This window comes from Cyprinus carpio, chromosome B1 (assembly GCF_018340385.1).
Source record: "Cyprinus carpio isolate SPL01 chromosome B1, ASM1834038v1, whole genome shotgun sequence".
Classification (NCBI taxonomy): Eukaryota; Metazoa; Chordata; class Actinopteri; order Cypriniformes; family Cyprinidae; genus Cyprinus; species Cyprinus carpio.
In genome coordinates, this window is record NC_056597.1 from 40,079,229 (window position 1) to 40,092,175 (window position 12,947).

At 39.4% G+C, this 12,947-nt stretch overlaps 2 pseudogenes; both read right to left on the bottom strand.

Moving 5' to 3' along the window:
• Positions 1–7,020: 7,020 nt before the first annotated feature.
• On the bottom strand, positions 7,021–7,993 carry LOC122135820 (annotated as a pseudogene).
• A 2,663-nt stretch (positions 7,994–10,656) lies between these two features.
• Positions 10,657–12,733, bottom strand: LOC122135821 (annotated as a pseudogene).
• Between the last annotated feature and the right edge of the window lie 214 nt (positions 12,734–12,947).

Below are 12,947 nucleotides of genomic sequence, written 5' to 3' on the forward strand. Positions count from 1 at the left end.
ACCCACTGTCTTTCTCCATTAGACACAACAGATCTGGGTAGATTAAATGGATTAGAATGCCACACCCTGCTATTTGGTCTACTAGACCTGCCGCAATTGAACTGGAGGTACTTGAGTGACCAACTTTGCTCCACTGAATCAACATCTGATTCACAACATAACTCTGGTTCAGATCGATTTTCCCACCCTGCTGCAAGGATTCAGTTGGGGCCTCTCTTCCCTTACAACCCATGCTTCATCTGATTCACTATCAGAGACTACCTCACTATGAACACCCTGATGAAAATGCCCCTACTACCCCTGGCCACACAGCCTCAATTCTGTTCTATGCAACATTTTGTGGTGGGTGGGCAAGACTCATCCAAAGGAGCAAAGTATACATATAGTGACGAATCTGGCTGAGCTATCACTTTGAAGGGCATAGGCATCCACAAATCCTTAATCTTATGCCTTCCTGAAAAATTGTGTTTCTACGATAAAACCAACTTGACCCCACCTGCCAAGACGTCTGTAAGTGAAGGTGGACCATCTGTCTCTTCCTAACTTCAGCAGCATGCTCCATCTGCCCCCTTGCTTTTTGATAAGCATCTTTAAATCACTCCTGACCCGCCCACTCATCAACTGCCTCTGTAAAATCTGACTGGTTTACCCCAAACAAAATGTCAACTGGTAACTTTGGTTAACTTTCTGCTAACCAGTACTTGCATGTTCTGTTGTATTATAAGCTAAAACTACTTTCTGGGAAATATTCAACCCATCGTCTTTTCTTCGATGGTGAAAGAGTTCTTAATTTATGTAGGGTTTGATTGAAGGTTTTTCTCGCATTGAGGACCATTGCCCTGAGGGTGGATAGGGGGGTAGTTTGACTCTGCCTAATCCCATACATTTTACACAAGTTTCGACATAACCTCTGCCTCAAAACAGTCTCCCTTGATCCGAAGGAATTAGTTGTGGACCACATACTTGTGAATCCACTCCCTAACAAGGGATTTTGTCACAGTCACTGCCTTTCTGTCCCATGTAGGTACTGCAACCACAAATTTTGAAAACACATCAGTGCAAATTAAGACATTCTCCTTACCATCACTATAAGGTTCTAGAACAGTGAAGCTTTCATAGCTACCACTTCAAAGGGTCTTCTAGCTACAACAAACTACCCATTTCGGTTACTAGCTTTGGCACTGAGCTTTTGGCACAATACATCACTCGCATTGCCTTACAATAAGTTTCAATATCTTGAATATTCCTGGCCAATAAACATCTAGCTCTGACCAGCTTGAAAGTGCGTTCTACCCTCTGATGCCCATGTTCGTCATGTAACCCATGAAGGACTTCCCTCCTTCAAACTCTGAGGTAGGAGCACCTGATTAATCTGGCCTTGTCTAGTATTCACAAATTGGCAAATACAAGACTCCCTTCCTCCTCTACCACCTTTCTCCCATTGCCAATACACAAGAAACCTTGCAATAATGGGGTTGGCCTGTTGTTGAGTCTGCCCACACTGCCGATGAAAAACACAGGGAAGCTAACATGTGGTTGTCTGGCTCATTAACCATCACTGTATGACCCTTCTCTGGGGTTTGATTAAAAATGCTCCCCCCAAATGCAGGTTTAGCCTATTTAACTGGGTTTGTCGTGACAATGCACCCCCCCATTTTTATGCCCCTGGCCTATAATGAATTTCAAAGTCAAATCTAGCCAGCTCTGAGACCCACATCTGCTCAGTGGCACCATACTTGGCAGTCTGCAGATGGCTCAACGGATTATCCGTAAATGCTATAAATTTGTGACCTAAACAAATAGTCACGAAAATTATCTATGACTGCCTGCCCATTTCAGTGCCAACAGCTCTGACTTCATGGCACTACAATTCTCCATGTTCCACTCAGATGGGCCTTAACCCATGACTTGCATATGCAATCGGTCTTCTTCCCCTTTCCCTTCTTAGGACAATATTGCTCCCAAGCCATAATGATTAGCATCAATTTCTAAAGAGAAGGGCTTTGTAAAATATGCATAGCCAAGTACCGGGGCAGTAACTAGCTTTTCTTTTAATACCTGGAAAGCCGATTCACACTCAGAACCCCACAGTTCCCAAGTGGCACTCTAGTGGTCTTTGACTTACATGCCTTTGGTGTAGCTAATGCTGCAAGGGCCATTGCAGAGATGCTGCCAGCTGAAATATTTTCTCACAAATCGCCTGTAATATCATGCAAACCCCAAAAAGATTTAGTTCTGTTACTGTATCTGGTCGTGGCCATTGGGACACCACCCGGGCAGGGGCGCAGATAGGATTTTTTAACTGGGGGGGACCAAGCTGTCCAGCAGTCAAATTTTTTCAGTCCAGAAAAATCACCAGTTCAGTCATAGATGATAGTACAGGTGCATCTCAAAAAATTAGAATATCATAGAAAAGGTCTTTATTTTTTTGTAATTTCAATTCAAAAAAAGCTTTTTTTGGTTTTTAATTCTGATGGTTACATCTCAAAAAATTTGAATATTCCATTTGAGCTTGATTAGTTTGATTCATTTTGAGTATAAATATTGGGTACCTTTGGGTATAGTTTAAGAACATTTAACCACAATTATGGGAAAGACTACTGACTTGACAGTTTGTCCAGAAGAATGATCATCGACACCCTCCACAAGGAGGGTAAAGCCACAGAAGGTCATTGCTGAAAGGGCTGGCTGTTCACAGAGTGCTGTATCAAAATATATTCATAGAAAGTTGACTGGAAGGAAAAAGCTGTGGTAGGAAAAGAGTGCTCACAGCAACACGGAGGACCACAGCCCTAGGAAGATTGTCAGGAAAAGCCCGATTCAAGAACTTGGGAGAGCTACACGAGGAGTCGGACTAAAGCCAGAGTCATGCGCATTAAGAGTCAACATGCTTGGATGCGCTTCAGGAAAAGGACTACAGCTGTTACATTCCTAGACAACCAAGCCACTCCTAAACCAGAAAAAATGTCAGAAACATTTCACCTGGGGTAATGAGACAAAGAGAACTGGACTGTTGCCCCAGTGGTCCACAGTCTTCTTTTCAGATGAAAGTAAATTAGCATTTAATTTGGAAATCAAGGTCTGGTGCACTGGAGAGGCACATAATCCAAAGTCCCAGTTTGAAGTTTCTAGAAGTCATTGATGATCGATTTAGGGTGCCGTGACGTCGCTGGTGTTGGTTCATTGTGTGTTTAAGTCAAGTCAATGCAGCCACTACCAGGAGATTTTGGAGCACTTTATGCTTCCATCTGCTGACAAGTGCTTTATGGAGATGCTGATTTCATTTTTTGCAGCAGGACTTTAGCACAACTGCCCAGCAGTTGCCAAAACCACTTCCAAGTGGTTTGGATTACACATTGATATTACCTGTGCATTTGATTGGCCAGCCAACATGCCTGACCCGAACCGTCAAGAGAATCTAGTGGGTATTGTGAAGAGGAAGATAAGAAAACATCTGACAAACAATACAGAGGAGCTGGAAAGCCGCTATCAAAAGCAACCGGGCTTCAATAACGCCTCAGCAGGTGCCACAGGCTAAGGATCGAGTAAGCGTCATGCCAGCCGGGCCATTCAGTTGAGAGCAGGTAAATCTTCATGCAAAATTAAGCCCCCACCAGATCTTGAACAATTTCTGTTTGGTAAATCGTTGGTTTTTAGTGCGATCTTTGAGAACATATCTCACATTTTTGAGATACTGGATTGACTTCGACATTTTCTAAACTGCAAGTCACCCAAACCATCAGAATTATCACAAAAAACTCTAAATTACTGCTTTCCGATACTGATACCAGTTTTTTTTTTTAGATGCAACCTTTATATGATCACAGGCACATTTGACGTGCAGCTACAACCTCCTCCTAGGACCACCCAGGGTCATTGTGGTCTGAAAGAGCCCCCAACTACACTCCACACAAGCAAAAACGGTGGTACATAGCAATGTCTGCCATCATTTGATGGATGCAACCCATGAATCTGGCTTACGTCAATCCTTCGACACAGTATTAGCCGCACTGGGATTTTTTGACCTGAAGCTAACGTCATCATTTAATACCATGGTAATTGTACACCCTTGTGGGCTTATACAAATGGGGACTCACCTATGGAGCCACCTACGCACAGCAGGCAGAGCACCAGACCAAAACAGGCTACGGTTTGCAGTTGTGCAGCTTGGACGGAATTTTTGTCTTGTGTTGTGGCAATATTTGAAGCTTGAATTGTCTGTATTTGTTTGTGACAAAGTGAGCATTTTGCAGCTTGTTTTTCTATTTCGTGGTGTGTTGCGAGTATTTGCAGCAACATGTGCTGTCAAACTAATGAAGATGTTTTCTTAATTTGCATGTTGTGCATTTTCTTTGAATGTGGTTTGTGAAGTTGCAGCACGGTTGAGCTCTCCCGGCCACCGTGCTACCATCGCCCCTATTTTTAAATCTTAGACCCACACGTACATACGCAACCATGGCAACGACGATCGTGGAAAAACAAGGGAAGATGACACACAAGCATTATTCAAACAAATGAGGCAACATGGATAAGTTTGGTTGCATAAACTAAAGCAAAATCCACGTTACTCACCCTATCAAAACCGGAAACAAAAGCAACCTCGGGCATCACAATTCAAGACCCTTCCCACTCCTTCAGTTTCTCTCCACTGTTGGAAAGCTGCTTCCGATAATTTACGACGAGTCCTGCACTCTTGCCTGGATCTGTAACCTTCTTTCTAATGTTTTGGTTCTCTGATATTTTCCTCTTCTTTATCTGCCATCTCTATCAATCTACAGTAACTCTGCTAATCTGCGATATTTCGGCATAAAAGCATCTACTAAATGGGACTAAAATGATAAACTGTACTATGATACTGTGTCAGTTGGCACATGATGGTAGGAGAGATCTCTTCACGCTCAGGACAAGACCCCCGCCCCGTTACTGCTGCATGGGCTACAAGTGGTGTTAGGGACTTTGTCAGACACCTCCGCGTGTAAAACCCCGTGTTTAATAAATCGCTTAGTACACATTTAAGGAATGGCGGGCAGGGTCGCCAGACTGTCCACTACTTAGGCTAATGTACATAGCGGAAAAACCTGATTAATACTCTGTGTGACCAAATAAAGCCTTTCATGAGACAGTGAGGGGGATGAATTGGGTCAACTATGAATTGGGGGGTCTGCAACCCCCCCCGTCCCTAGCCCTCTGCGTGACTGCAAACCTGGGTTTCAATCAGGATCTGTTGCAAACCCACTCAGCAGATAGTTCACATGTCCCCAGATAGGACACTTGGCGTCTGAAAAAGTCGAACATTTTTTCCATTTTACTTTAAAGGCCACACTCCCTAAAAATAAGAAAATAACCTAAAACGACTAAGATGTTGTCAAAAGATGATTGAAAACACAACCACCGTCACTAAATAACAGAAGCAAAGATCTGCAAGTGCGGATCGCCCTCAAAATTCTATCCTGAGTTCGCTGAAATGTTTCAGGCAGCGTTGCAAAAGCCCAAAAAAGCATACGATTTAAACTTGATACAGGCCAAAGGAAAAACAAAAAGCTGTCTTTTGTCTTGCTTCCTCTGCATTCCTCCACTTCAATTTAACCACTATCGAGATCCAAAGGTTTGAAAACCACTAGGCCACGCTAAGCACATCAAGTTTACTTACTCTGTCCTAGGGAGTGGCATATGCATCCTTTTCTTGTCATAAAATATAACTGTTGATATGTCAAAGTACATCAGAATATTGCTTTTTTTTTCTCTGACAATAAAACCCAAGGTGAGGGATTAGGACTCCAGCCCTCAGTAGTAATATAACCTTACCCCCAAACGCGGTCTAATGTGCTCCTTCACCTCTTCATAGTGGCTTGGTGGAAGACAGCAATAATTGCTGACAAACTGGGACATCATAAGTGAATGGTATCTTCTGCTGATACAATTGAGGTGCAAGCCCAAATCATTATCACTGAAAGCAAAGCACCTCAGGCATATCATTCGATCAGTGAATGCTTTAAAACCTGAGCTATCATGCTGTTTTCCAAACCCCAAAAAAAAAAAACCCCCCCCCCCCCCCTGGCTGATTTTCCATAAGGACATTCAATTGAGAATCATATGAAAAAGAGTAGGATCCAGCCTCATGACTTCAAGACCAAAGCCTCTTCAGAACCTATGACATCTGAAATCCCAGGGGACCTTCATTTCCCGTAAAGAATAGACTTTGACCTCCTGCTACTATCTCAGCTACATGAAAGCATGCCGGGTGTGTAATGAGGGGGCCACAAACTGATATCTTAAGCACCAGCATTTACAATAGGAACAGCTAACTGGCCGCTCGTCTGCACCTCACCACCCTGGAGAAAACCTTACAGGGACCAGGTAAAATCCCTTCATTCTACCTCTAACCTCTCTACCCACGAATTAAATCTAACAACCATGACTGTTTGGAAACCTGTAGCAGGAAACCAAAAAACATAGACCCTGCGGAGTGATGAAAGGGGTCATCACTTTTGGAAAAACCTGGTACACATTTGAGCACCATGTCATGGTGAATTACATTAAAAGAATCAGACAAGAATTTCACTGCAATCCTTTATTATGTTGCCAGAGCAGCCATGTAATACGCTAGAACAAGTGGAAATAAACCGATAGAAGTGTGATTTCCCGGATGCTGTGAACTATGGAAATGTATGGTTTAAAGGGCAGACTGCAGAAATATGTCTGTAATGCCAGATATTATTAGATGGTAAATTGCACTTTACAAAGCAACGAAGTAAATCATACCTTGCTGTCCTAAAAGTGTTCCGAACACCAAAATAAAAGAATCCTAATAAAGGAAGTGTGTTACAATACATGAAATCATAAGACCATGGAATTTTGGAATAAATTCAATGTACAGCATTAAAGTAGATGTTCTGGATAAAATTGCAATTGAGAAATTTAATCCTTACGCTATAAAATTATTTAACTATAAAACTCCTATAAATTATTAACTCGTACTGCAATGACTTGAGGAGTGCAAACACACACAGGAATACCAAGTCACATGACACCATGGTCCCATCCAAATCCGTCTCTGTAGACAAGATTAGGAGTCAAAATGGCCACACATCTGGCAATGACCACCAGGGCATGTTTCTCATCTGGTTGAGTTTCGGCACCAACTCCTCTCCTCATCATCTTGTACAGAACCACAATCAAAACTACAAGGTTTATGGCTACAATAGTGAAAGCTTGAATCACAAATGCCAGCAGGGCCTTTGTTTCATTCCAGTTCAGCCAGCATGCATTTCTTTTGGAAATATAATTTTGAGGTCCAGCTGTTGATGCAACAGTGATGACCACTACCAGCAATGGTGCACCGTGACCGACTATGAAGGCAATGACCATCATTTTGGCCCTTGACATTTGAGATAAGACCATAACTGTACAGTAAAAGAGCAACAGCGCTGACATTAACATCCAGAAGAAAAGAGCCAAGTAAAAGAAGTACATGAAAAAAAAAAAAAACGCTGGACTGCAATGACCCACTGAGGCTGGCTGCTCTTGTTCTGCGATTGCAGCTCCAATGATAAAACAGATGTTTGTGATCAGCGGGGACACGGCAGTGTTGACTATGGAGACATGTCGCATGAAGCATGTGTCATTTCTTCTCACTGACTTCCATACGATAGTCTCAATAATCAGGCATATAATCAAGCTGGCCATCAAAATAGCTCCAATGTAAATTATATAGGCTAAGGCTATGCAATAATCAGGATCAATGTGAAATGGTGACATTAGGATTGAAAAAGAGGTTGTGTGGTTACAGTACATTCACGTTAAGGTTACCAGTTTTGTTCTGCTTTATTTCACAGCCAGTTGAATCCCATACATCGAGATTGAAGATACAAAGACACACTGGAGGATTTCCCCAAAGACTGACTAGGTACGTCAAATGTAAAAGAAGATATACTTTCATTAACCCACAATCCACGCCTTCATTGATGCCATTATCTGATTTCCTGCTAGTCATTAGTACCTTTGAGAAGGTAGGACTTTGTCAAGAGTTGTGAAGATTATGATGGTTATGGTAGTCTCTAGAGGAACTTGTGGTGGCCTACCATCTCGTTATGAGTTTGGCAGCTGATGTTAAAGCGAATGAGTTTTTACTCTAGTTCTTTTTCAGCTGAATGGATGTTTCATAAATATCAAACTCTCCATTGGTGACAGTCACTTATATCCCTCAATAGTGCTCAGAAGTTTAAATGCTGGTATTGTTGCTCAGTTTGTTCCATCACTGACACATTACCTGATACAATATTGTCCACTGTTTTTAGAAATCCTGGAAATTGATTATAAAATTTCTTTAATATATTAGCCTTCTCCCATAAAGTGTGAAATATATAATGTACATTGTAATGTATTAAGCTGACTTAAAAAAAATTAAGGAAACCCATTGTCTTAAAATTTCTAAGTAGTGTTGTTTTAAGTTTGTATAACATAAACAGTTTGTACAGAAAACTTGGCATAATTAAGTACTGTTGACTAAAAATAATTAGTTGTGTTAACTTTATTAGTGTTCACATTAATAGAAATTTCAGGAAATACACCGACACGTAAAGATCTAGTAAAATGAAATAGGCATAGTATGTTGTACTGACAAATGCTTAGTTAGTATAGTTCACTTACACTACAGTTCTAGTAACTAAAAAAAAGAACTTCTTTAGGGGGCCATTTTAGGTTTACTCGATTTAGTATAGCTACTCAGAATTACTAACTCATGAGTGCATTTTGCGGTATGAATAAATTATGTAAACTGATTTATTTAATTGTTTTTTATTTGACAGTTTTTTTTTTGTCAATTTTGTTGTCTTGTGTCATAGTAGTACAACCAAAAGAGAAAATAAATGGTTATTGTTACACTAATAAAATAAATAAAATTGAATTGTTACTTCTATTGTTTTTTGTGTTTGTGTATGAATGTTGAAGTCTGCACTTTTGTGTACCATGAGCATGATATTGTGGGGAGTAAAGATTGGACACAAATACTAAAAAGATTATATCAGCCTAAATAAAGATTCCATATGGTAAGCTTGCGGAAACAACAAAATTGTAAAAAAATTGTTAATCAACATGAAACATACAATAGCTAATGATTTAATTAGAAGGAGTGTTACCTTCAAAACTAACACATTTATTACTTTCTTTCCTTGAAAACCAAATAACTATGATTTGACAAATACTGTTGCATCAATATAAAGAGAATTACAATGATATAAATGAAGTTCTGTACAACCAAAGAGAGCACTAATCACTATAATGGTGAGTTAAACAAAAACGTTTTTTTTGGAAAAATCAACATCAATTTATTGTCAGTTTTGCGATGCTCTCTCAGATTTTTTCTAAATGTATTGACAATGCAACATCTAAGATGACTCCTTGTCGTGCGAATGCAACTAGAGAAAGAGAACTGCAGATGTGGGAGGAAACGAGGAAAAGTCTATTAAGAATTGCCCCGTCTCAAAAACTCTATTTCTTCTTCTTCTCTGTTGATTTGTTGCACATTAGCAACATATTAGTGCACTGCCGCTCCTCACTGGTAAAAATATTAATGTCATTGGTTCTGTAGGCTACTTCTGAATAGGCATCACCAAAGCACAATAAGTAAATTGTTTTACTTGCCTTGAAATTACAAATTTAATAAAATCTAGTAAGTATAACAACTACAAAGATAACTAATTATATTCAAGTAAGGTAAACTATTGATTTTTACAGGTACTGATGTCTTTTGTGTAAAACACATTTGCAATCATCCAGATATACAACACCCTGCTTATCATACATTGTTGAACTACTGTATCATGTTATATAAAACAAGAACACATACAGGAGAATTTTTTTCCACAGCTTGAAATTTTTAACTCTGACTGATGTATTAGTATGTATATACTAACATATAATTCATGTATAATGTTAAAATAATAATATATCAATGATAAGAACCCAGTGCAAATGTTGATATGTTGATGAATGAAATGCATTTGTCATTGCAAAGATAGTTCTGTGAAACTAACCAACCAGGGCCTATTCTTTCTAGAAATGGTCAAATGATGGTATACAAATGGATGGCACAACAGAAAGCCTGCAGAAAGATCTCTTGTAATGTTTTTGTATAAAATTAAACCTTTAAAATAGCTTACCCGTCAGCACATATAGAAATGTCGCAGTACAGACTATACTACTGTTTAAAAATAATATTGGAGGGCTACTACTCCAACTCTAAATTATTATTAAAATAAAGAATCTTTTTAAACAAGTTGAGTATAAAAAGCCCCTACACTCACCATGCCCTTAAATGATTCTAATTTACAATATCTTACTATTTTACTGGAGGCTGTACAGTAAAAGAGCTATAATGTAGCTTGTCATAGTAACAGAGTCAATTTTTGCTTTTTAAGTGTTCACAGCTGCATGAGCCACTGGAGCTGTCTGAAGATGTAACTGCTGAGGAAAGGTTGGTTTCGATACATGGTACACATCTGAAAAAGTTAGTTGCATGTTACTCACCGAACTGTCTACCGTATTAACATTAACCATTTAGCAGTCACATTTATTCCAATAAGAAATACTGTGTAAACAACATTAGAGATAATCTAACTGAAAATACATCTCAAATATTAGCTTCAGATATGTCATCTACTTATTAGCCTCCGTCCCTTTGGTAGGTGTTGTTGCTAAGTAGTCCAGATGGATGATGATCCAGCACTGGTGGTCTGTAGGAGACATCAGTCAAAATACATCACAGTCTCAATGTAAAAAATATTTAAGCAGGGGGGTAAAATCTGGAACATTAGTAGAAGAGTTCATATAAGTATAAAATATAGAATGACATTTACCTTGGTACCACTGGAACTGAGTTTCTGTAGCAACTGTTTTCTCCTGGTAGTGCCTCACCAACCCAGTAATCAGACCGTTAACTTCTGTGAAATTCCCTGAAAGGATCTTAAATGTTTGCTTATTACACATCTCTCTGAAAATTACTTGATTCTATTATGTCATTGCACTCCAGTGGTCAAGAGTACTTCCTAATATTCGCTGTTGTTCATGAACCTGTTCCCACTTTCATGTCCTTTATCAATAATCTGCATACCTCGATTCAAAGTTTCGATCTTATCCCTCATAAACACAGCTGACATTATCTCATGCTATTGATTGTACTAAATGGTTTTTGGTAACCTTTGGTAGTCTAATTACTGTGGTAATGTTGTTATGCCTGTATTGCTGCTAGGTTGATTGTACTGTAGTGGTCTATTTGTTTTTTCTTGGCTAGATAAAATTGTTAAATACTTTCAACTCAAAACAATATTTATTTTCCATATTTGGTGGGTATTCACTGCATTGCCAGGTGGATAACCAGTCAAGTTAAATTCCAAATGAACTTCCACCTGGTTGATATTATATTCCCTGTCAAATTTGTAATGTATGGTTTATATATAACATAATGGCAGATGACTCTATCTCAGTTAAATTTAAGATTACAAAGCTCTGTGCAATAGAAGTAAACTCATACCTTACTGTCTAGAAGTGTTCCAAACACCCAAAATAAAGAATCCCTAATAGAAGGAAGTATACAAATACACATGCTGAAAAATCAGTTGCAATATGGTTCAATTTTAAAATACAATAACAAAAAAAATTATTGTTTTAATAATTTAATGTGCATTAATAGTGGATTTCTCACATTTGAATACATGCACAAAATGTACCCTGCTTTAAAATGGACATTACAAAGTAGTAACCTGCAGTGAATTGAGGAGTGCAAACACCACATGAATACCAAAGTCACGTGACACCATGGTTCCAATTCCAACCTATGTTAGACCGATAGGAGTCAAAGGCCACACATCTGGCAATGACCACCAGGGCATGTTTCATCTGGTTGAGTTGTAGCACCAACCCACCTCAACATCTTGTACAGGACCACCATCAAAACTACAAGGTTTATGGTGGTTACAATAGTGAAAAGCTGGAATCATTGAAATCCTGTGGCAGGGCCTTTGATTCATACCTCAGCTCAGCCAGCATGCATTGCTTTTAGAAATATAATTTTGAGGTCCAGCTGTTGAGGCAACAGTAATGACTGCTATGAGCAAAGGTGCACCATAACCGACTATGAAGGCAATGACCATCATTTTGGTCCTTGACATTTGAGACAAGACCATGACTGTACGGTAAAAGAGCAACAGCGCTGACAATAACATCCAGAAGAAAAGAGCCAAGTAAAAAAAGTGCATGAAGAAAACCACTGGACTGCAATGAGCCGGTGAGGGTGACTGCTCTTGTTCTGCGATCGCAGCTCCAATGATAAAACAGATGTTTGCTATCAGCAGGGACACGGCAATGTTGACTATGGAGACATGTCGCATGTAGGATGTGTCATTTCTTCTTACTGACTTCCATATGATAGTCTCAATAATCAGACATATAATCAAGCTGGCCATAGAAATAGCTACGCCAATGTAAGTTATAATATCTAAGGCTTGGTGATCAATGGAAAATGGTGACATTAGGATTGAAAAGAGGTTGTGTGGTTACATTCATACGTAAGGTTACCAGTGCTGTTCGCTTACTTCACATCCAGTGGAATCCCATGCTGAGAATGAAGTTCCAAAAAGACACACTGAGGATTTCCTCCCAAAGACTGACCAGTAATGTCAAAATGCAAAGAAATGTTGTTAAGAGTTTTACACCTTAACAACAACCACATCTCCATTGATAACACATTTGATTTCCTGCCGTCATTAGTACCTTGAGAAGGTAGGACTTTGTCAAGAGCGCCAGAAGATTATGATGGTTATGGTAGTCTCTGTAGAGGAACTTGTATCACAATCTCCGCTGTTGATTTAAGCAGTGCTGATGTTAAAGCCACTGAGTTTTAATTGTAGTCTATTCAGCTGAATGATGTTTCACAACCATCAAACTCATCT